The sequence below is a fragment of the Megascapheus bottae genome, chromosome 26, assembly GCF_031878675.1.
Source record: "Megascapheus bottae isolate mThoBot1 chromosome 26, mThoBot2.hap1, whole genome shotgun sequence".
NCBI lineage: Eukaryota > Metazoa > Chordata > Mammalia > Rodentia > Geomyidae > Megascapheus > Megascapheus bottae.
This window is the reverse complement of record NC_143534.1, coordinates 20,978,760-21,000,538: the sequence shown is the minus strand read 5'-3', so window position 1 is coordinate 21,000,538 and position 21,779 is coordinate 20,978,760. Positions and strand designations below refer to the sequence as shown.

Below are 21,779 nucleotides of genomic sequence, written 5' to 3'. Positions count from 1 at the left end.
TCTCTTCCTTCCTCCAAGAGAGAATCTTGAAGTAATCCTTGTGGCTCATATTTTGTGTAACTGGAGTCTTTGAAGGTTGCTCTTAATAATTTAATTATGAGATGTACCTGGAAGTCATCTTTCCAGCACTTAAGCTCTGGTGACTTTGTATTGGGTAACCTGAACACAGTTCTTAGAGATCTCTTTCCTTAGTTTCTTAATTGTCTGACAAATCTCCGAGAGCCAGGACCCTCCAATCTCTGTGTAATTTTGAGTAGTAGACCCACGTTCTCTGTCTCACTGCCCTATTATATGATCATATCACAGTCATTTGTTTTATTCCTTTGTGGCATCATTTTTATTCTTCCTTTTCTGCTTATTATTGCCTGCAATGACATGACTTTGGGTACACACACACATTGGGGTACCTGGGGGCTAGATAGCTAGTAGAACATGTAAGAAATGTAGATGTCTTTTTTTTCCTTCCCTAAGTCAAGGGCTCAGACTTGAGACAAGAATGTGTGCACCCCCCCCCCCCCCCGCCACTTCTTCTTGTTCCCTAGAACTGTCTTTTGAGCCTCTGCATGATTTTTCTAAACTAACATGGGTGGCTATGCTGGTGTGCTCTTGGACAGAGGTTGCTTTCACATAGCTGGTTTTGTAATTTTTTTCCTATCTTATGAAGCAGGTGGAAGCATCCAAGCTTATGAGATGTCATTGTTCTTTGCATTTCTATGGTTACTGACAACCAAGAAGCCTGGCATATGCATTTTTTTTCTTCTTGTCTGAGTAGGTTTTCCTAGCCCTTTCCTGTGTTTCTGCCCTAATAATAAGATTTTTGTTGTTGTTGTTTTTGGAATTCTAGATGTTAATCTTTTGTTGATTTTTAGGTTTTGTAAATATCATTGAATCTTTGAGATTCACTCTCTAGCATTAAACAAAAAACTTTATTTTATTTTCTTGTTGGGGTAATGTATAGAGGGATTACTGTTACAAAAATTTTACTTATTTTTAATCTAACAAGTTTTTATTTCTTTGAAATACTGTATTGGACAGAATTGTAATTCTTCTGTGTCATTTATGAAGTATTTCTCCATTCCTAGTTACTCTTCTGTGTCATTTATGAAGTATTTCTCCATTCCTAGTTAATAGAAGTATGTTTCCACATTTGACAGCAAGCTGATTTTCCCTCAGTGTCATTTACTACTATGTAGTATGAGGAGAGACTACCTGGTCCTCTCTGCTGGAACAGGCGCCCCCCCCCATTGGCCCGCACCTATCTATTTTTGGGTTTTGGTGGGCTGTCCCGATCAGTTCCACTGCTCTGTTTGTTCCACATGTTTGTGGTTTCATTTTTTATTACCACAACGTGTTTATGTATATAGAGATCTAGAAAGCCTAGGCCCTCCAGGATTCTTTTCTTCAAGAAAGCACTTAGAAAGTCCTTTGGTAAAAGCCAGGCACTTGTGGCTCCCGCCTGTAAACCTAGCTACTCAGGAAGCTGAGATCTGAGGATCTCGGTTCAAAGCCATCCCAGGCAGGAAAGACCCTGAGTCTCTTATCTCCAATTAACCACCAGAAAACTGGAAATGGTGCTGTAGCTCAAGTGGTAGAGTGCTAGCCTTGAGCTAGAGAGCTTAGAGACAGCACCCAGGCCCAGAGTTCAATGCCCATGATTGACCAAAAAAAAGAAAGAAAGAAAAAGAAGAAGTTGGTAATTATCTATGCTTGTGTATGAAGGCATTCAGTTTTTTGAACTTAGCACCTACCTAGCATGTTCTCAGTAAATGAGTCTTTAATTTGCACATGTTCTGCACTTTTGCATAGTTTAAATTCTTTGTGAAGTTACCTTGTTAATAGGGAACTATTCTTTCTATTTGGCAGTCCGTCCATCCATTTATCATCTGTTTGTCTCTCTATCCGTCATGGTTACAATATGTAGCATAGGCTGGCCTGAACCTGAAAACCCCTCCTTCTCATTGCCAGGATCACAGATGTATGTCATTCCCCCTGGATTGTTAATAGATATTGTTAGTATTTTTCTTAACATGCAGCATGTTTTGCTTTGGCAAGAATTCCCAATTGAAATGGTGTAGGATTGTGTGTGTGTGTGTGTGTGTGTGTGTGTGTGTGTGTGTGTGTGCGCGCGTGTGCGCGCTGTTCCTTGGGCATGAACTCACGGCCTAGAAGCTATCCCTGAGCTTTTTTGCTCAAGGCTACCACTTGGACCACACTTCTACTTCTGGCTTTTTTTTTTTTTTTTTTTTAATGCATATGTAGAGTTGAGTCTCATGGGCTTTTTTCTTTTTTTTTTGCCAGTCCTGGGACTTGCATTCAGGGGCTGAGCTTTGTCCTTGGGCTTTCTCAGGGCTAGAACTCTTCCACTTGAGCCACAGCACCACTTCTGGCTTTTTCTATGTATCGTACTGAGGAATCAAACCCAGATCTTGGTTGCATGCTAAGCAAGCACTCTACCACTAGGCCAAGCTCCCAGCCCCTGCGTATTACATCTATTGATTGCTTTATGTGTTTTCCTGGGAACTTGATCTCTAATACATTAATATATGTCTGACATTCACGGGTGTATGTTGTTAAATACACAAGACACACACACATATATACAGTATACATTATAAAATGTTTTATGTTAAAATGTTGTGTATAATCTTTTGTATACTTAATATATATTATAAACACAGACAAATGTTAGAGTGCATATAGAAGAGAAATAGGGACTGGAGATGTGGCTCAGTGGAAAGAGTGCCTACTTAGCAAGCTCAAAGCTCTGGTTCAAACCCCAGGACTACCACCAAAAATGGGGGCAGGAATCTAAGACAAAATGGAGAAAACAACTTAAATGCAAAGCAGTTGGCTTATATTTTTCTTTATGGGAATTATTATTATGCAAAGCATTACAAAATCATGTAGTCAGGGTGATTATACCTTAATAATAAAGAAAACATTAATTAAAATTCTTTAAATAGTCCATGTACTACCAATTTCAAATAATAACAACACTGAGCAAAAATGAGTTACTTCTTGGCTGGTTTTGTCTGTTGCCCTAAAATTCTATTTTAATGTAGTCATTTTATTCAAATAAGAGCATATGTAATTTGCATAATAATCTGGGATGGGAAGTTGGCTATAAATTGGAGATAAGAAGTGCAGGGAGACTCAGTGAATTATATACTATTCTCTTCACTGGTGTGTATCTGAATACTCTTTAACAGAAAGTACAAAAGAAAAAGAATGTGTAATTTGTGAAGTAACACAAAGCAGACTTTTGTGGCTGCACCATGGGAAACTAGCAGCACTTTATGCATTGGATCTGATAATAACAGCATTATTTCTAATGCTCGCTGGGAGACAATACATGATTATCTATGGCTTGGCTGATGGTAGTCACTTTCTTGCTTTGCCATTTCTCCTATGTCTTTTCTCTAAAACAGCATCACAGGTTGACTTAGGTTGATGGCATTACTTATTTGCTATGAATCTCGCAGTAACCTGCCTCCCCCCCTCTCCCCCATATTGGAGCGTGAACTTGGGGCCTGGGTGCTTGCCCCTTCTGTTTTTCTGTTGAAGGTTGGTGTTCCACTACTTGAGCCATGGCTCTACTTCCAGCTGTTTGGTAGATAAGGGTCTGACAGACTATCTCTCTCCTCTTTGGGCTAGATTTTAAACAAGATCTGAACAGCTAGGATTGTAAGTGTAAACCACTGGTATCTGGCAGACCTTGTAGCATTCCTGAATTCAAAGTGTTGCACCTGTTGCAGGCCACACTGAAGTGGTGTTTTCCAAGGCCCAATCCATTAATAGCAAAGTCTGAAAGTAGCCCAATTCATTTGGGATTTAAAGACTGGTAGAGAGTAGATGGGATGGGATGGGGAAGATGGGGGAGCAAGATGGAAGGGGGGACACTGACCAAGATAGACTGTACTCATGACTTGACTTCTTGAATTGTAATCCCCTTGTACTATTTAATATAAACAAATGACTAAATTATTGCTAGAAGCATCTTAGTGCTGTCAAAGAAATTGGAGTTAAAAAAAGGGAAAGGAGAAGTTTCTTGTCTTTAAAGTGATGTGTATATTTTGTTTTTGCATACCTACATTGTATTGAAAATGAATAGAAATTCTTGTCTTCAAAGTGCTTGTAATTTATGATGAAGCAAGACAAATCAGCATGTATGTATGTATGTATGTATATGTGCTGGTATTGGGGCTTGAAGTCAGTGTCTGATTGGATGCTGTTCCTTAGCTTTTTCACTCTAGGCTAGTTCTCTACTAGGACTTGAGTCACACCTCCATTTTGTCCTTTCCCCCTCCCAAGGTTAACTGAAGATAAGAATCTCTGAGACTTTCCTGCTCTTACTCTTTTTTTTTTTTTTTGCCAGTCCTGGGCTTGAGCACAGGGCCTGAGCACTGTCCTTGGACTTTCTCAAGGCTAGAGCTCTACCACTTGAGCCTCAGCACCACTTCCGGCTTTTTTCTATGTATGTGGTACCAAGGAATCGAACCCGGGTCTTCATGCATGCTAGGCAAGCACTTTAACCACTAGGCTAAACTCCCGGCCCCTGCTCTTACTCTTACATAATGTAAGCTTGGCATTTCAGGGGTAGAACCATCAAGAGGCAAAGGTTACATTTGCTAATAATATTTCCCATCTTTAAGATGTATCACGTTGAGAAATGGATGGTAGAAAATGAATGTTTTCTTTGGGAAAAAGAGAAGGAAGAAGATGTATTACTTTATTAGGAAGGACAAATCAGGTGACCCTGAAAAGCTGCTGTCGCAATCTGGGCCAGACCCAAGGGCAGGTAAAAGGCCTGCAGGCATCAGCTGCAGAATTCTCCAACTGCTTTGCTATGCAGGCTGGCTGGGGCTGGAAACAGGTCCTTTTGCTGCAGGTCAGACCTGTTTTCAGCTGCCCCTCCCTCCTGAATTTCTTCTCATAATTGTGGTGCTTACTGAACAGACCTACGTAGTGCCTACTCGAGGCAAGATCACGAGTGGCTTTGTACCTTCGTGAGTCCCTCTGGGTGCCTGTGGCTGGCTGCTGGTGGATCAGCTTGTAGGTGCCTTGGTGACACTGGTTTTTCCTGTACCTTTCTGCCCTGTGCAGTTCACAATGGTCATAATGTTACTTTTTTTTTTCTTTTCTTTTTTTTTTTTGCCAGTCCTGGGCTTGGGCTCAGGGCCTGAGCACTGTCCTTGGACTTTCTCAAGGCTAGAGCTCTACCACTTGAGCCTCAGCACCACTTCCGGCTTTTTTTTTTTTTTCTATGCATGTGGTACCGAGGAATCGAACCTGGGTCGTCGTGCATGCTAGGCAAGCACTCTACCACTAGGCCAAACTCCCGGCCCTTTTTTTTTCTTTTAAAGAATTGTTGCAGCAAGACAAAATTTAATTACTCGTTTTTTTCATTCATCATCCTTGTGTCTACTGTCGATCAAGGTCACCACCAAGATGTGTTCAATTGTTCAGTGTCTTACAGCTCATGAATAACTGCTATGATTTTGACTTGACTTGAATACTTCTAATTTCCAGATGGGTCTGACACTGGGTAGTTACGCCTACTCTCGTTTTTGCATAGGGAATTCAAAGTACTCTTCAACACAGGCAAGTGGATGGTGGGGCTAGACTTCTTATGAAAAAGTGACATTTGCTGGCAGATGGCTCACACCTGTAAGTCTTAACTACTTAGGAGACTGAGATCAGAGGACTGAGATGCAAAGCAAGGTCAGGCGAGGAAGTCTGTGAGAATCTTATCTTTAATTAACCAGCAAAAAGCTGGAAATGGAGTTGTAGCTCAAGTGGTAGAGCACCAGTCTTGAGTAGGAAAAAAAAAAAAAAAGAGCTGGGGCTGGAAATTTGGCCTAGTAGTAGAGTGCTTGCCTAGCATGCACGAAGACCAGAATTTGATTCCTCAGTACTACATACATAGAAAAAGCCAGAAGTGGTGCTGTGGCTCAAGTGGTAGAGCTCTAGCCGTGAGAAAGCCCAAGGACAGTGCTCAGGCCCTGAGTGTAAGCCCCAGGCCCTGAGTTCAAGCCCCAGTGTGGGTAAAGCCACACCCACCCTAAACAACAACAGAATACTGCATTTGCTGTCTAATAAGCCTGAGCTTAACAAAGATTGTAGAACAAAAGCCTTTAGAAATTAGGACAAGTTTGGAGTTTGTGGATTATAGCTGCTCCTTATCGGTCTCTTGCTATATGCCAGCATTATTTCTGCATAATTCTCATAGCAGCACATTTTTCAAATGGAAAACTAAGTCACAAAAAAAAGACATGGACTCATTTCTCCTGATTCTAACCTAACTCACTAGGGTAGGTCAAGCCAGGATTGAAGCCCAGGTTCCCCATTCTCCCAGCACTGAGAGAACAGTGTGTGCAAACTATGTGATTGGAATTCTTGTTGGAATTTACCTCTGTTTATCCATCCTTCACCATTCTTTGCTGGATCCTTACAGCCATCTGAGACAAATGGCAGAGTTAGCATGTTTGATTTGAACTGCTTTTCCTTCCAAGACCGACCAGCGATGGCATTGTTAGGTATGATGTGTAAGTTTGTGTCGTTCCCTCCTCCACTGGGCCTTCAATTCAGGCTCCCGTGTAACCCCAAGGGCCCAGAATTGCTTACAGTGGTTGCCATGCCCCTGTGCTTGCAGCTGCCTGTGATAGGGCACAGATAACATCACAGTTCCAGTAGAATTTGCAAGAACTTCCTGTGTACTGCCGGTTACTCATCCGTAGCAGGTTCTACTAGTTTTTGAACGAAACTTAGCTTCCTCTAGGCCAAAAGCCTTCTTGTGAGGAGAATGAGGAGTTGACTGTGTTCTTCTCTTTATGCTTCCCTGTCCTGGTCAGTGATCTGGTCACTCAACTGAACACACGAGGACCATATCCACCCTTGGTGAAGTGCATGAATTGTAAAGCGAGTTGTTGAAGGTTTCAAATCCCAGCTCTGCTCATTGCTTTAAGGACTTAGGCAGGTGTGGTAGTCAGTTTGCCATTACTGATACAGAATACATGAGCACACTGGCTTTTGGAGAGAAAATGTTTATTTCAGCGCATCCTTTTGGAGCTTCTAGTGGAGGATTCGTGGGCTCTGTGGCTTTTCAGTCTTTTCCAAGGAGGAGGGCAGTGGGGTGGGAATATGCAGCAAATTCTGCTCATGGCGGGGAATCAGAAAGAGCAAAGGGGTGGGGATGGGGTGATGGAATCCCCCAGTCCCCTCAGGACCGCACTGTGACAACCTGAAGACCTCCCACAGTTCTTCACTGTGCCCAGCTAAGGACTGAGCTTTGACCTTGTGGACCTTGGGAAGATTGCAGATCTAAACCATAATGCCTCAGTTTCCTTAACTGAGACAGGTAGTGGTTGTGATAGAAGGTAGCACCTCTGTGTGATAACAAATTCAATATACTTAGTAGAGTACTTAGCACAAAGCGGGGCTTAGGAAATGGTAGTTACTGTTGGATTTTGTGTATTTATTTTGCCTGTACTAGGGCTTGAACTCAGGGCCTGGGTGCTGTCCCTTAGTTTTTGTTTTTTTTTTCTTCTCAAGGCTGGTGCTCTAGTACTCGAACTACAGCTCCATTTCTAGCTTTGTGCTGGTTCATTGGAAAGCAGAAACTCACAGATTTTCCTGCTGGGCTGACGTTGAAGTCCAGTCCTCAGAGTAGGTAAGGCTGAAAGGTGTGTGCCTTCAGTGGGCCACTGAACCACTGTTGGGTCAGATGCTGCCATCTCTTTCTCACCGCAGTGTCTCTCCTTACCGTTTCTCTTTATGTATGGCTGCCACCACCACTACCTCAGACGCCATTCCTGACCTCTTGTCTGTTTTGCAGGCCGGCCCTGGCTTTCCTCTGGGAATCAGGCCAGAAGGCAGTCACAGCCTCTGCGTCTTTGGATTTTCCACACTGAGCCCCAATTGCTGCTGTTGGACTGTCAGCTCATTTCCATGACTGTGTTTAATAAAGCCTCCATGGGAATAGACTTGGAAATACGGTCCAAGACTTGCACCTTCTTTCCGTGTTGTCTCCATGGGAGTTCTTCACTGGGCATGTGCATGTTTTCCCCTCATGGGATTGATTTCCCCTGTCGGGTGGCCTTGATTTATTCTGTGCTTTCCCAGGCCAAAGGTGGTCAGTTGCAACTTCCACCTAGCTGGCCCGTGCTTGCGTCTAGGAGACAGATCCAGATCCAGACAGGTTCCACAGCTCTGATGTGCTTCGTCCCGAGCGCCGGCAATCACACCAGTCTCCTCTGTGTCTCCCTGCCAAAGGAATCCTGTTCCATGAGCTCGATCTACACTGTCAGTATATTACTACCTTATAGCTCATGTTTTTCAAACAAATGAATATAGTGTACCTGGGTGCATTGCAGTGCTTCCATCATTTTTTCCCTTTTAGATGAGTGGTTGTGGTAGTTGCTGAACTAAATTCTGGCTGGTAAACAGTGGACTATTACATGAATAAGAGTTTATTCCTTGTTGTTCTTTCCAGTGTCCTGTTGTTGTGGGAGTACTTGGTCGTTAGCCTTACCTGCTGTAGTTTGAGCTTACTGGAAACACACAGATCAGAGCCAGGAATGGTAGTGCACACCCATAATCCCAGATTTGGGAGGATCAAGAGTTCTAGGCCAAGCAGGGCTACATAGTGGAACCCTGTGAAGAAAAGAGCAGAGCAGAGAAACAAAGAGAAGGGAAGAGAAACCAAGAGAAGACCACCTAAGCTGCTGACCTGTTTGCTTTACATTTTTATGACAATATTAATTTTCAGGGAATATTTGTTGGGCTATCAGGCAGGCTATATATGGGCTTTGCATGTGATATAATGCCTGCCTGCCTGCCTTCCTCCCTCCCTTCCTGTTTTCTTTCCATCTGTCTTTTTGTTTTGTTTTGTTTTGTTTTGCGGGTCCTGGGCTTGAGCTCAGGGCCTGAGCACTGTCCTTGGACTTTCTCAAGGCTAGAGCTCTACCACTTGAGCCACAGCACCATTTCTGGCTTTTTCTATGTATATGTGGTACCAAAGACTGGGACGCCGGTCTTCGTGCATGCTAGGCAAGCACTCTACCACTAGGCCAAACTCCCGGCCCCCATCTGTCTTTTTCTTTTCCTTCTTTTGGCCAGGTATTGGGACCTGCACTCTTGCTTAGGTTTTATGCTTAAGGCTTGTGCTGTACCACCTGAGCATACCTTCACTTCTGGCCTTTGCTGGTTAATTGGAGATAAGAGTCATCTGAACTTTTACACCAGCCTTTCTAGTAGTTAGGATTACAGGTGTGAGCCACTGGTGCCTGGCTGTAGTGTTCAGTACATGAGACATTTAGGTCCTTAAAAATATTTTTGGATAAAGGAAGATGCCAGATACACTGGAAGTTAGGGACAAAAAAAAAACGAACACAAAACTGATGGTAGACAAAATCCTTGATCCTTAAAGAATTGGAATGACAATACAACAACATAATGCCATTAGAATATACATGTAGCATCTTCCAGACAGGAAGGAAGCAGTATCATAGAATAGAAAGGACAGAGTTGTAAGACAGTGATTTCAAAAATGAGATAGAAGCTCAGTGCACATGGCTCATATCTGTAATCCTAGCTACTCAGAAGGCTGAGATCTGAAGATCTCAATTCAAAGCCAGCCTGTGCATGAAAGTCCCTGAGAGACTTATCTACAGTTAATCACCAGAAAACTGGAAGTGGAGCTGTGGATCCAAGTGGTAGAGCACAAAAGATCAGGGACTAGGCCAGGATCCGAGTTCAAGCCTCAGGACAGACACACAAAAAAGAACAAAAGAGATAGGAAAAGAAAACACAGAAACCAGCGTTTATGGAAGGACTTCTGTGTTAACTGCTAGTCATGGATTACTTAAAAAAAGTAAAACCAACTTCTTTGAAGCAAAACTGTAAAGAAGGTATTATGAGGATTTGACGCGTGAATGATCGTGGGAAGCCACAGAATCTGACATTACTATTTGAAGACAGAAAAGCTTTTATCTGTAGAATTAGATTCAAGTTCAAATCACTACCTACCTCTGTCTTTATTGACTTGAGAAAGTTGTTGAACCTGACTTGAGAAGGCTCTTGGCAGGTCACGGAACATGGAAAGTATTTGAATGATGATATGGTTGTATTGACACTCAAAATACAATTCAAACTGAGGTCTAGATAATGAAAAAAATTCATTTTCCCTCTCCTACATACTCTGCTTACTACATTTCATTTAGAAAAGCCTATGGTTTCTACACTTATCAGTTGACTTGAAAAAGGAACATTATTAGTGCTAATAATTTATAGGGATTTTACCCCAAGAAACTATCCACTGGAAAAAGAGATTGAAAATGGAGTTAATATTTTTAGATGGAAAAGGCATTTTAATGTGAGCAGGTTTCCTAATGCTGTCCTTTCAGCTAATCTTTTGTTTCTCAGTTATCTTCCTCCCTTCCTCCCTCCCTCCCCTGCTTCCTTCCTTCCTCCCTCCTTCCCCTTGTTCCTTCCTTCTTTCTTCTGTTCCTTCCCCCCTTTTTCCTTTCCCTCCTTCCCCCTTTCTTCTCTTCTTTCTTGTCCTCCTTTCCTTCTTTTGGTTTTGGCAGTACTGGTATTGGAACTCAGGCCCTACCTCCAGCTTTATTTGACTTTAGTTACTTTTCAGTAGTGTCTCATGTTTTCATATCTACTTATGGCCTGCTGTGTAGAAGGACACACAAAAAAGCACCATGCTTTTCTTTCGCTGAGATGAGATTCTGCCATTCCCCTCCCCCCCCAAGCTGACCTGCAACCATAGTACTGATTTCCCTCACACAGGTAACTGTAGCTTGGGTTACAGGCAGGAACCACCATGCCTGGGGCTTGATCTTGGGGCCTGAGTGCTGTCTCTGAGCTCTTTTTGTTCAAGGCTAGAGCTCTACTACTTTAAGCCCCAGCTACACTTTCTGTTTTTGAGTCCTACTGGGACTTTTCTGCCCCAGGATGCCTTTGAGTTGTCCTCCTCAGATCTCAGCCTCCTGAGGAGCTAGCAATAGAGACAGAGGGCCACTAGCTCCTGGCTTACCTCCCATTTTTATCCCAACATTTACCTTATATTCTGTCCCAACTGTAAGCAACAGTTTCCTTCACATGTTCTCTGCTTCCCACCTCCGTATGTTTGTTCAAGCTGTTAGGAGACATGGTAGAGTTAAATTACATTTTATTAAAAAAAAATCTCTTTAGAGCTAGGATTGGTATCTGTATTGCTCATTTCTGTACTTACGTCCTCATCTCCTGATGGATCAAGATAGATGCCAGGAACACCAGACTTAAAACTGCTTGTCCTTTTTTTCCTGCAGAATAAACAGAACCTATATACTTTCTCCTATATATGCTAAATCATCTCTAGATGGCTTCTAATGCCCAATACAATGCAAACACTGCCCCATCTCATTTTTTTAAAATTGGCATATGTTAAATTGCATCTAGTACTGGTTTTTGTCATGATACTTCTATACAGATTTACAATGAACTCTGAAAATGCTTGCCTCTAATATTACTCTTTTTAGTTTTTATTTTTGCCTGCCGTTGGCACTCAAACTCGCTACCTGATGCATTCTTTCTCTCATTGGCTGTCACTCAGCCATGCCTCCCACTCTTCTATTATTACTCTTTTCCCCTTCTCTTTCCACTTTGTCTTTTTGCATGCACCTTTCTGTAGTCCTCATTTTACTTTCATGACCTTTGTTACTTTGTTTTGTTTTGTTTTCCCCCAGCTTCTACAAATGAGAAAAAACAGGTGATACTTCTATTTGTGGAACTGACTTATTTAACTTAACACAGTGATCTCTAGCTCCTCTGGAAAATGAGACATAGCCTCTGTTTAATTTCTCACACTACTATAGCAAGAGTTCTTGAGTGGGTTGTGTACTTCAGCACATATACTAAAATTGGAATGATAGAAGATTAGCATGGTTCCGGTGAAAGGATGACATGCAAATTTGTGAAGCATTCCATATGTTTGTGTGCATATGAGGACCCCATTTGAAAAGCTCTAAAGATAGATAGGTACAGATAGATTGTGTGTGTGACTATATTCAGAATTCATTTATGTTTTATATAAACCTTCTACAGATAGCTTGCAAGTAATTTGCATGATGGTTTTAGTAAGTCTGTGCATGAAATGATGTTTCACAGAGTGGAATTTTCCTGTTGTGCCAGGCTGGTATTTGAAAAGTTTGGGATTTTGAAACATTTTAGATGTAAGATGTTTATATTTTAGTTGTTCAACCTATGTAACAGTGTTTAAATAGTGTCTGCTTTTGGACAGTGAAACTTGTGTGTTGCTAAAGTTTCAGCAGAATTTACTAGTCAAAGGTTTTATGAGCAGATAAATGAGACAAACTAATCTCTTTCTCCTGATCAGGGCAGAGTAACTAATTTATTAGTATGTCATATGATCAGAGGACTCACCTAACAAGCGAGGGGATAGGCTAATGGTTATCTTGCAGTGTTTTTGATGTCTATTATCTGTCCAGTCAAGGCTCAGGAGCTGCAGAGAGCTATGCTGTGGAGATCTATCTGTAATTGGAGGAGAAAAGAGGTGATGTGCTATCAGTGTTGTGGCTTGCTTTCTACCAGTGGTCCTCTGGCTACTTGCAGAAAGGTGCTTTGTCATACTTAAACCTGAGGAAAACAGTGACTGAATCCAGATCAGATCTTTCATCTCCTTAGAAAAAGCATTGTTATCCAGCGCCTGTGCCTTCTGCCTGCAATTCTAGCTACTCAGGAGGCTAAGATTTAAGGATCCAGTTCGAAGCCAGCCCAGGCAGGAATGTTGGTGAGATTCTTATTTCAAATTAACCACCAGAAAGCCAGAATTGGAGATGTAGCTCAAGTGGTAGAGGGCTGAGTACCTGGCACAATGCCCAGGTCCTGAGTTCAAGTCCAGGACCAGTGCTCGTGTGCGCTGGTAAAAGAAAAAGCATTGTTGGGGAGAATGAGAAACCATTGTGAAGACCTAACCATGACTTGGGCAGCCTTAGGCAAGTAGTGGCTTAGTGTTTGTTGTTCCTGTTGCCATCAAGAAACATCTCATGGTAATCCTTAGTATTCTCACCTATGTGTGATGTGCTAATGAACAGCCATTACTTCACTGCTGACTTCTGACAGGCTTAAAAATTCTGGACAGGGGACTGTTGAGACCAAGTGGATAAGAGCAGTTGATCAGTCTGGCACCTACTGACACACTACTGTAATCCTACCAACTTAGGAGGCTGAGATCTGAGGATCAAGGTTCAAAGCCAGCTAGCCAAGGCAGACAAACTCTAGAGACTCTTAACTCCTATTAATCACCAGGAAGCCCAAAGTGGAACTGTGATTCAAGTAATAGAGTGGCCATCCTTGAATGAAAAAGTGAAGGCATCAATTCAAAAAAACAAAAACCAGCAGTATCTCTTAGCTGAAGCACGAATGATAATTCAATTTGGTGGGAGCCCATGTAGCTACTTTGTTGGACTAATTTCTTTTGGCAAGGATCTAAGAAATTGCAAATAATACTTTTATAGCACAATTTTATAGACATGTATATTTGGAGATTCTTTCTTTTAACTGGAAGTGGGCGCTAAAAACAATTCAGTCAGTTGAAATGTGTTCAGAAAATAGCCTCTCCATTGTCATTTTAAATTGTATCAAGATACTCTTTGGTTAAATACTTGGTATTTTGCAATGTTCTTAATTTATCTTGTCAGTGATTAAAGGAAAGAACCATCTATAATTATCTGTAGGCATAAGGAAAATTTGAATAACTTCTTCAGATCATTAACTAATCACAAGATACAGATAATATGCACATTTATCTAGGGCTGGGATTACAGTGAAATGGGTTTCCACTTATGGAAATAACTGAGTTATTTTTAGGTAATTAGATTAGGTAATTAGTTGAAAGTAGAAGAAGTTGCTGACAATGGTGTATTCATAATCCATTTAATGCCATAAACACTTGCTGTGTTTACATATCCAGAATTTATGGTTCATTGTTTTCTTTTTTATGCCCATGGTATGGGCATGCTGGTTTTTTTTTAATTTTAATTTTTTTTGTTGGTCATGGGACTTGAACTGTGGGTCTGGGCACTGTCCCTGAGCTCTTCAGCTCAAGGCTACTGCCCTACCCCTTGAGCCACAACACCACTTCTGCTTTTCTGGTGGTTAATTGGAGATAAGAGTCTCATAGACTTAGTGCCCCAGCTGGCTTTGAACCATGATCCTCAGATCTCAGCCTCTGAGTACCTAGGATTATAGGCATGAGCCACCTTGCCTGGCATAAGTATTATATTTTTATTATCATACATTGGAAAACATAATTAGCTCCTCAGATGCATAGTTTCAACTTATTTGTTTTAAGATAAGAGCCCCTATCCTGTTCAGCTTCTCTGTCCTCCCGTGGTTCGCTTTGTTTTCCTTATAAAGCTGTTGAGCATGTTGACGAAAGCAGCTCAGACCATTGGCTGGATTCACCTCTGTGTTTTTTTGCCCCTCTGGGATTTTGCCCCCGTAAGTTCTTGGTGCCTCTAGGTTTGATTTCTAGTTTTGGTCTTCTCAGCTCTGTCAGGCGGACCAACTGCTCTGCATCCTTCTTCTCCTATCTATCTATCTATCTATCTATCTATCTATCTATCTATCTATCTGGCAGACCAACTGCTCTGCATCCTTCTTCTCCCATCTATCTATCTCCCTCCCTCTCTCTCTCCCTCCCTCCCTCTCTCTCTCTCTCTCTCTCTCTCTCTCTCTCTCTCTCTCTCTCTCTCTCTCTCTTTCTTTCTTTCTTTCCTTCTTTCTATTTATTTATTTATTTATTTATTGTTGCTAAATCATTCTCCCCTTGGTGCTGGAGATTGAACCTGGGCCCTCATGCTAAGCAAGTGCTCTATTTACCATCTCAGCCCTTTTCCTTTTTGAGACAGGGCCTCACTGTATAACCTAGAATGGGCCTAAATTTCTCCCCCATCCCCCCTTCCTCGGGCTTGAACTCAGGGCCTGGGCATTGTCCCTGAACTTTTTCTTTCCCCTTTCTTCTTTTCAAGGCCAGTGCTCTACTATTTGAGCCACATCTCTACTTCTGGCTTTTTGGTGGTTAACTGGAGATGAGTCTAATGGGCTCTTACCTGTGCTGGATTTGAACTGAGATCCTTAGCTCTCAGCCTCTTGAGTAGCTGGGATTATAGGTATAAGCTACTAGTGCCAGGCATGGTCCTGAGCTAGCTTGCTTGCTTGCTTGCTTTCTTTCTTTCTTTCTTTCTTTCTTTCTTTCTTTCTTTCTTTCTTTCTCTCTCTCTCTCTCTCTCTCTCTCTCTCTCTCTCTCTCTCTCTCTCTCTCTCTCTCTCTCTCTCTCTCTCTCTCAATTCCACATGTAAGGTAGTGAGTACATTTCTTGTTGGATATTGTTACCCTTCCATGTTTTTATCCCATCTTCCCTTGCCCACCCCTCCCCAGGTCTTGAACTTTTGATCCTTCTGTTTTACCTCCTGAGTGCTAAGATTAAAGTTGAGTCCTACCATATCTAGTTCCTGTCCCTCCTAACAGTTGTTTCTCCCTACCCTCAGCTTAGCTTATTGTCTCCCCTGATGCTCTACTACTTGAACTGTACTTCCAGCTATGCTTTTTGCTGGTGATTCTGGAGATGGAATCTACTGAGCTTTTTGCCCAGGCTGGCTTTAAATCCAGACCTTCCAGACTTCATCCTCCTTTGTAGGGAGGATTATAGGAGTGAGACACCGTGCTCAGTCATCCACAATTGGTTATTAAAACCCAGGTGTACTGGAATGCACAATTGGATAACTTAACTATCTCTCAAGGAGCTTTGAACATTGTGTTCAGTAGAGAATGGAAGTTTTAAAATTCTTTACTTCTAAAAGACTATTTTTTTTTGGCAGACATGTTGATGACAAGTAAGATTACATGGAGACAACTCTTATCTAGGACACAGATTTAATCACAGTTTCATTTCAGATGAATCAACAGAAATTAGCACCTAAGACTACTGACAAATGCTTGGAAGAAACTTATTTGCAAGTACAAGGCGTCTGCTGAGTTTTGAAATATTGTGGTAAATGAATACTTTGGAGCAAATATGACATAGGCTAAGTGTGTGGTGTACTAGCACATAGGTTTTTTTTTTTTGACTCATTTTTTTTTTCCTTATATTGGGTGAGCATACCAAGGGTTCGAAAAACTAAAATCCCAGCAACCCCATCTAAAGTCCTGCTTACAGTGGATCCAACAATGGTGTTAATATGTGGGCATCAGCAAAGATGACATGAGTGAAAAAGGGAGAATATTTACCTTGTTAGATTTAATACACTGAAACCACTTAACAAGAGGAAATTATACCTTTGCAAAGTCACAATTTGTAAACATAATCACGAGGCTAACTGGCCTATGACTCAATCACCTTTCAGATGTACACCCAACCAGCTCACATGGCGAAGGAGAAGTACTTTTGCATAAGGAAGAAATCATTTCAAGTCTAGCACATAGGTTTTAATCTGCTGTGGGGGATTTGCTCAAGGTACACATCTCATTTCCAGCTTTCTGGTGGTCAGTTGGAGATCAGACTCTCCAATTGCCCAGACTGGCTTCAAAGCTAGATCCTAAGATCTCAGCCTTCTGAGTAGCTAGGATTAAGTAGGCCTGAGCTACTGGCACCTGGCTGCCCTGAGTTCTTCTAATGCTGACCTTAGCTAGGTTACCTGGTTAGTCTTAGGTCACCAGTCTTAGATCAAATGTGTCTTTTGTTCATTGATTCATTCAGTGTATATGCAGTGAGATCTCTGTATCAGGCATGGTGGAAGATAATTATTATTTATCTTGGTTGTGAAGGAATTTATAGAGTCTAATGGAGGAGCACCTACATACTAATATAAATGAGTTACAACTGTGATAGAGTAGTCCTTGAGGCCCATTGAGGCTTTGCACTATGATCCCCAAATCTCAACCTCTTGGGCAGTTAGGATTATAGTCAGGAGCCTCGGCACCCAGCTAGATGACTGTGGTCTTACTGGCTTAGCTGCACTATCTGCAGAGGTCTGTCTAGGCCTGTCTTATGATTTCTTTTCAGTTCCCTGTCTCAGCCTCTACCTGCTTGCTCTTTGTTGAATTTATTTTATTTATTGTAAAGGTGATATACAGAGGGGGTTATAGTTATATAAGTAAGGTACTTAGTACAATTTATTTATTTATTTGTTTGTTTATATTTGCCAGTCCTGGAGCTTCAGTTCTGGGCCTGGGTACTGTTCCTGAGCTGCTTTTGCTCAGGGCTAGCTCTTTATTACTTGAACCACAGCTCCAATTCTGGCCTAACTGGTTATATGATACTGAGGACTCCAACCCACAGCTTCATGCGTGCTAGGCAAGCACTCTACCACTGAGCCACTTTCCCAGCTCTGAGTATGTTTCTTTTTGAATAGTGTTATCTCTTCGCTTATTTTCTTCCACTTTCCCCTCATGACTTCTCTCCCCCACAATTTGTAAAGTTCATTTCCATCATAGTGTCTAGTGAGTATTATTGTCACAGTAGTTTACCACCCTTTCTGATTTTCCCCTTCCCTTTCACAAATCAGATAAACTTATATACAAGGCAAAGGTTACAGGAAAAAAAAAAAAAAACATTGACAACAGGGCTTAAACCAAGGGGGGGGGGGGGAAGGAAAGAAAATCAAATAACTGCAAGAAATACATTATCAGAACCTCTTGTTTGTATTTCTTGAGATTCATTTCACTAAGCATCACTTTCTATGGTCATATGCACTTAGCTATTGAGCTCTTGCAATCCTCTCCTAAGAATATCATAGACATAGTCTAATTATTGCAAATGAGGGAAACCTGCAGCTTGTATTTGTTTGGGTCTGGCTTGCTTCGCTTAATATCTTTTTTCCCATATCTTTTCATTTCCTTATGAATGGGGCGATAGCATTCCTTCTGATGGAAGCATAGAATTCCATTGTGTATGTATACCACATTTTCTTGAGCCAATCATCTACTGAAGGGCGTCTAAATTAATTCTATATCTTAGCTATGGTGAGTAGTGCTGCAGTGAACATGGTTGTGCTGATGGTTTTAGTGTGGCCTTGTTTGTGGTCTTTGGGTAAATGCCCAGGAGTGGGATTGCCTGGTCATAGGAGAGCTCCATGGTTTGTCTTTTGGGGAATCACCATACTGCTTTCAAGAGTGGTTGAACTGGTTTGCATTCCCACCAACAATGTAGTTGCATTTCCCTTCAGCTACATCCCCGCCAGCCTCTGCTATTATTAATTTTCTTGATAATGGGCATTCTAAGTAGGGTGAGGAGGAATCTCAGTGTTGTTTTGATTTGCATTTCTTTTATGGCCAGAGATGTTGAATATGTCTTCATGTGTCTGTTGGCCATTCTTACTTCTTCAGAGAAGTCTCTCTAAGTCTTTAGCCCACTTATTAATGGAGTTGTTTCTTAGAGGATTTGTTGTTGGGGGTTGGACGTGGTTAATTTTCTGAGCTCTAAGTCTATTTTAGATATGAGGCCCTTGCTTGCTTCTCCCTATCTCTGCATCATCACTGCCTTCATGTCATCCTGATCTAGACATGCTCTGCTCTCAACTCCAGTTGCTCCATAATCTCAGATGTCCTTTTGTAAGATATGCTGTTGACCTGGTAGGCACAGTTTTTTTTGTCAGAGTGAGGGAACTGGACCACGTGAAGCTCCATTGAAAGCCATGTTTTCAGGGCCTGTATTTCATAAACTCCAAAAGGATGAATCATATGAATGAGAGTTCACTAGTGCTAAAAGAAGTGAGAGCCATATTTATTTTCTCAATATATGTGAGTCTTCTTGGAACTAGATGCATTTTTCCATTAAACTCTGTGATTAAGGCTGTGTTGGTTCATTAGACTTGATGAAAAAATGAAGCTGTAAATTTGAATTCCTATCATATATATATTTCCAAGCCCCTTTGAACTATGTTAAAATAGGTGTAAATAAGTTAGAGAATATATAATGAAAGCCAGGTACCCGTGGCTCATGGCCGTAATCCTACCTCCTCAAGAGGCAGAGATCTGAGGATTAAGATTTGAAGCCAGCTTGGGCAGGAAAATCCATGAGACTCTCTAATAAACTACCAAAAAAGCCCGGAAGTAGAGCGTGTGACTCAAGTGGTAGAGTGCTAGACTTAAGCATAGAGAAGCTTGGGGACAGAGCCCCGATCATGAATTCAAGCCCTAGGATCAACAGATACACACACACACACACACACACACACACACACACACACACACACACACACACACGAGGCAAACATCTACTAGTTTCTATTTTCCAATATTTCCATGGAATAGTAGGAAAGCTGGCTAAATTCATGTGTATTATTGGTTTACAGCTTCCTATTCGAATCCTTCTTTCCAGCCATTGTATAATTATTTTTATTACTATCATACGTAGTAGTGACTTGAAATGCTTCAATTGTTTTTTCCTTCATTTAATGCAATCTTTCCCTGAGAACATCATTAGGGAGGGGTGTGTGTGTGTGTGTGTGTGTGTGTGTGTGTGTGTGTATCTGTTTGTCTGGTCAGGCAATCTTGATTTCCAGCCAACACTTCACCCTGCATGACAAGTTTTATCCTGTTCTTCCATTCCTGTCATTGTCTGTGAGGCCTGTCAAAAGTGGAGCTAGCATAATTGCTCAGTGAATTATAATCCACCCAATTGTACTTGGTTCCGTGGTTCTATCTGTGGAATACATTTTAACTACACTTAGGATACTCTGGTTGAAGAGGTTTTAAAGTAATCATATGCACACTGTCTTTTTATTTATTTACTGTTGAAGGCATAGTGAATCTAGAAGTTTTTAGTATGAGTAAAGGTAAGATTAATTTGGGGACTTAAGATGATTCAGTTGTGTTTTGTTGGACACATTTGCAAAGTTTATATGTCAATTTGGGAGGCCAGTACTAATCTCTTTCTCAGTGGAATGGGTCAGAGTTTCTGCCTGCCTTCAGCTCCTTTATTTCATTTTTTTTTTTTTCTGCCATAGCACTTTAGGGAAAAGGGTGAGGACTGCGGCCTGAAAGCCACCAGACACTTAGATTTAGTAAGGCTTTCAAAACTTGTACTGCCATGAGTTTTTAGTTTTATTTACTTACTTATTTTAGAGCTCTTGGCTAATGCTGGGCATGGTGGCTCATGCCTGTAATTCTAGCTACTTGGGAGGTAGAGTTGGGGCAAGGAACTCAGAACTTGAGGGTAGCAGACTCCTTATCAGGGCTATAGTGCATCCCTAAGTGACCTGTGGCTTTCTGCATATAGGAAGGTGGAAATAATGGAGGCAAAAAAGGGTGGAGTGGAGTTCCTGTAGTAGAACCCAAGGTCAAGGTCTATAATCCAATCCCTGCTACTAGAAAAAAAGAAAAAGGAAAAAGGAATTCTTGGCTGATTTGTGAATCATTTTAGAAGTGTCCTTAAATGGTACTGGAGAAGATAAAAAGAATCTTGTAGACAGTATGCTGTTTTGCTAATCAAGGAGATTGCACTACAGTTAAAGATATAATTCACTTTGGGGTGGGTCACACAAAACCATCTTTTCCTAGTAAATTAGAATGGTGTCTTGAACAATCAAGTAGAAACAATTACTTGGCTTACTTTGTGAAATGGTATAAGTTAAGGAAGATGGTTTTTGATTGTAAATGGTTGTCCCCCTCCACCCCCCCCCCCTTTCTGGGGTTAGAACTCAGGGCCTGGGCACTGTCCTTGGACATTTTTTTCTCCAGGCTAGTGCTCTGCCACACTACAGTGAGCTACAGCATCACTTCTGGCTATGTGGTATTAGGGAATTAATCCTAGGGCATGGTGTATGCTAGGCAAGCACTCTACCACTAGGCTATGCTTCCAGTCCCTGATTGTAAATCTTAATGTAGGTCTAGGAATGGAAGTCAGAATATTAGCATTTCTTTCCTCGTGATAATATTTATAGGCCTTCTTGATCCTGAGAGCAGAGTAGAGCTTTAATAGTGTTTTTTCCCCTCTTTTCTCTGTCTCTGTTTCTCTCTCTGTCTCCGTCTCTGTTTCTGTCTTTCTCTCTTTCCCCTCTCCCCCCGTTCTCTTCCATCCCTTCCCCTCTCCCTTCCTTCCGTCCTTAGCTTGAGCTCAGAGCCTCACACTTGTACTTGGCTTTTTCTTCTGTCAGCTGTGAGCCACACCTCCACACCTAGCTTTTGGCAGTTAATCGGAGGTAAGAGCCTCTTGGATTCTTTTGCTTGGGCTGGCTTTGAACTGTGATTCTAAGACCTCAGCCTCTAGAGTAACTGGGGTTACAAGTATGAGTCACTGGCACCTGGCTCTGGTTCTGTTTCTTACTTTGAAGGTTCCTTTTCTACTTTCTACTTATGCAGGTAGTCACTGGCACATTCTCAACTAACTTTAAAACTTTTACTGTAGTCTTACATATCCCAGTCCATTTTTGATGGACAACTTTACTTAGCATATAATGTTCCTCTTTGTATCAAAATAATTATTCTTGAGGGAAATATAAATGAGAAGATACCTTTCTAGGAACCCCCAAAATTAAGCAGTACTGCAGAGTAATGGTGAGTAGGAGTGTTTTGCTTGATGGGTGTCAGAAATGGAAGTTTTTATGTTCAGATCGGTGGTTGATAGATGTTACTTTAAAACAGGCTCAGATTTCAAGCAGTCCGACTTGTGGATTGAATTTCTAACTAGTCAGTGTGATTTAGCCAATTTGGGGAAAGTGTGTTTGTGTATGTGTGTGTGTGTGTGTTGGTACTGGGGCTTGAACTG

General features: G+C 41.6%; 1 protein-coding gene and 1 pseudogene across 3 annotated transcripts in view; both read left to right on the top strand.

Annotated features, from left to right (window-relative positions):
- Positions 1 to 21,779, top strand: part of Mpp7 (MAGUK p55 scaffold protein 7) — a 188,184-nt gene that overhangs the window by 7,150 nt on the left and 159,255 nt on the right. The window lies entirely within an intron of this gene.
- On the top strand, positions 11,885 to 11,982 carry LOC150046058 (U6 spliceosomal RNA; annotated as a pseudogene).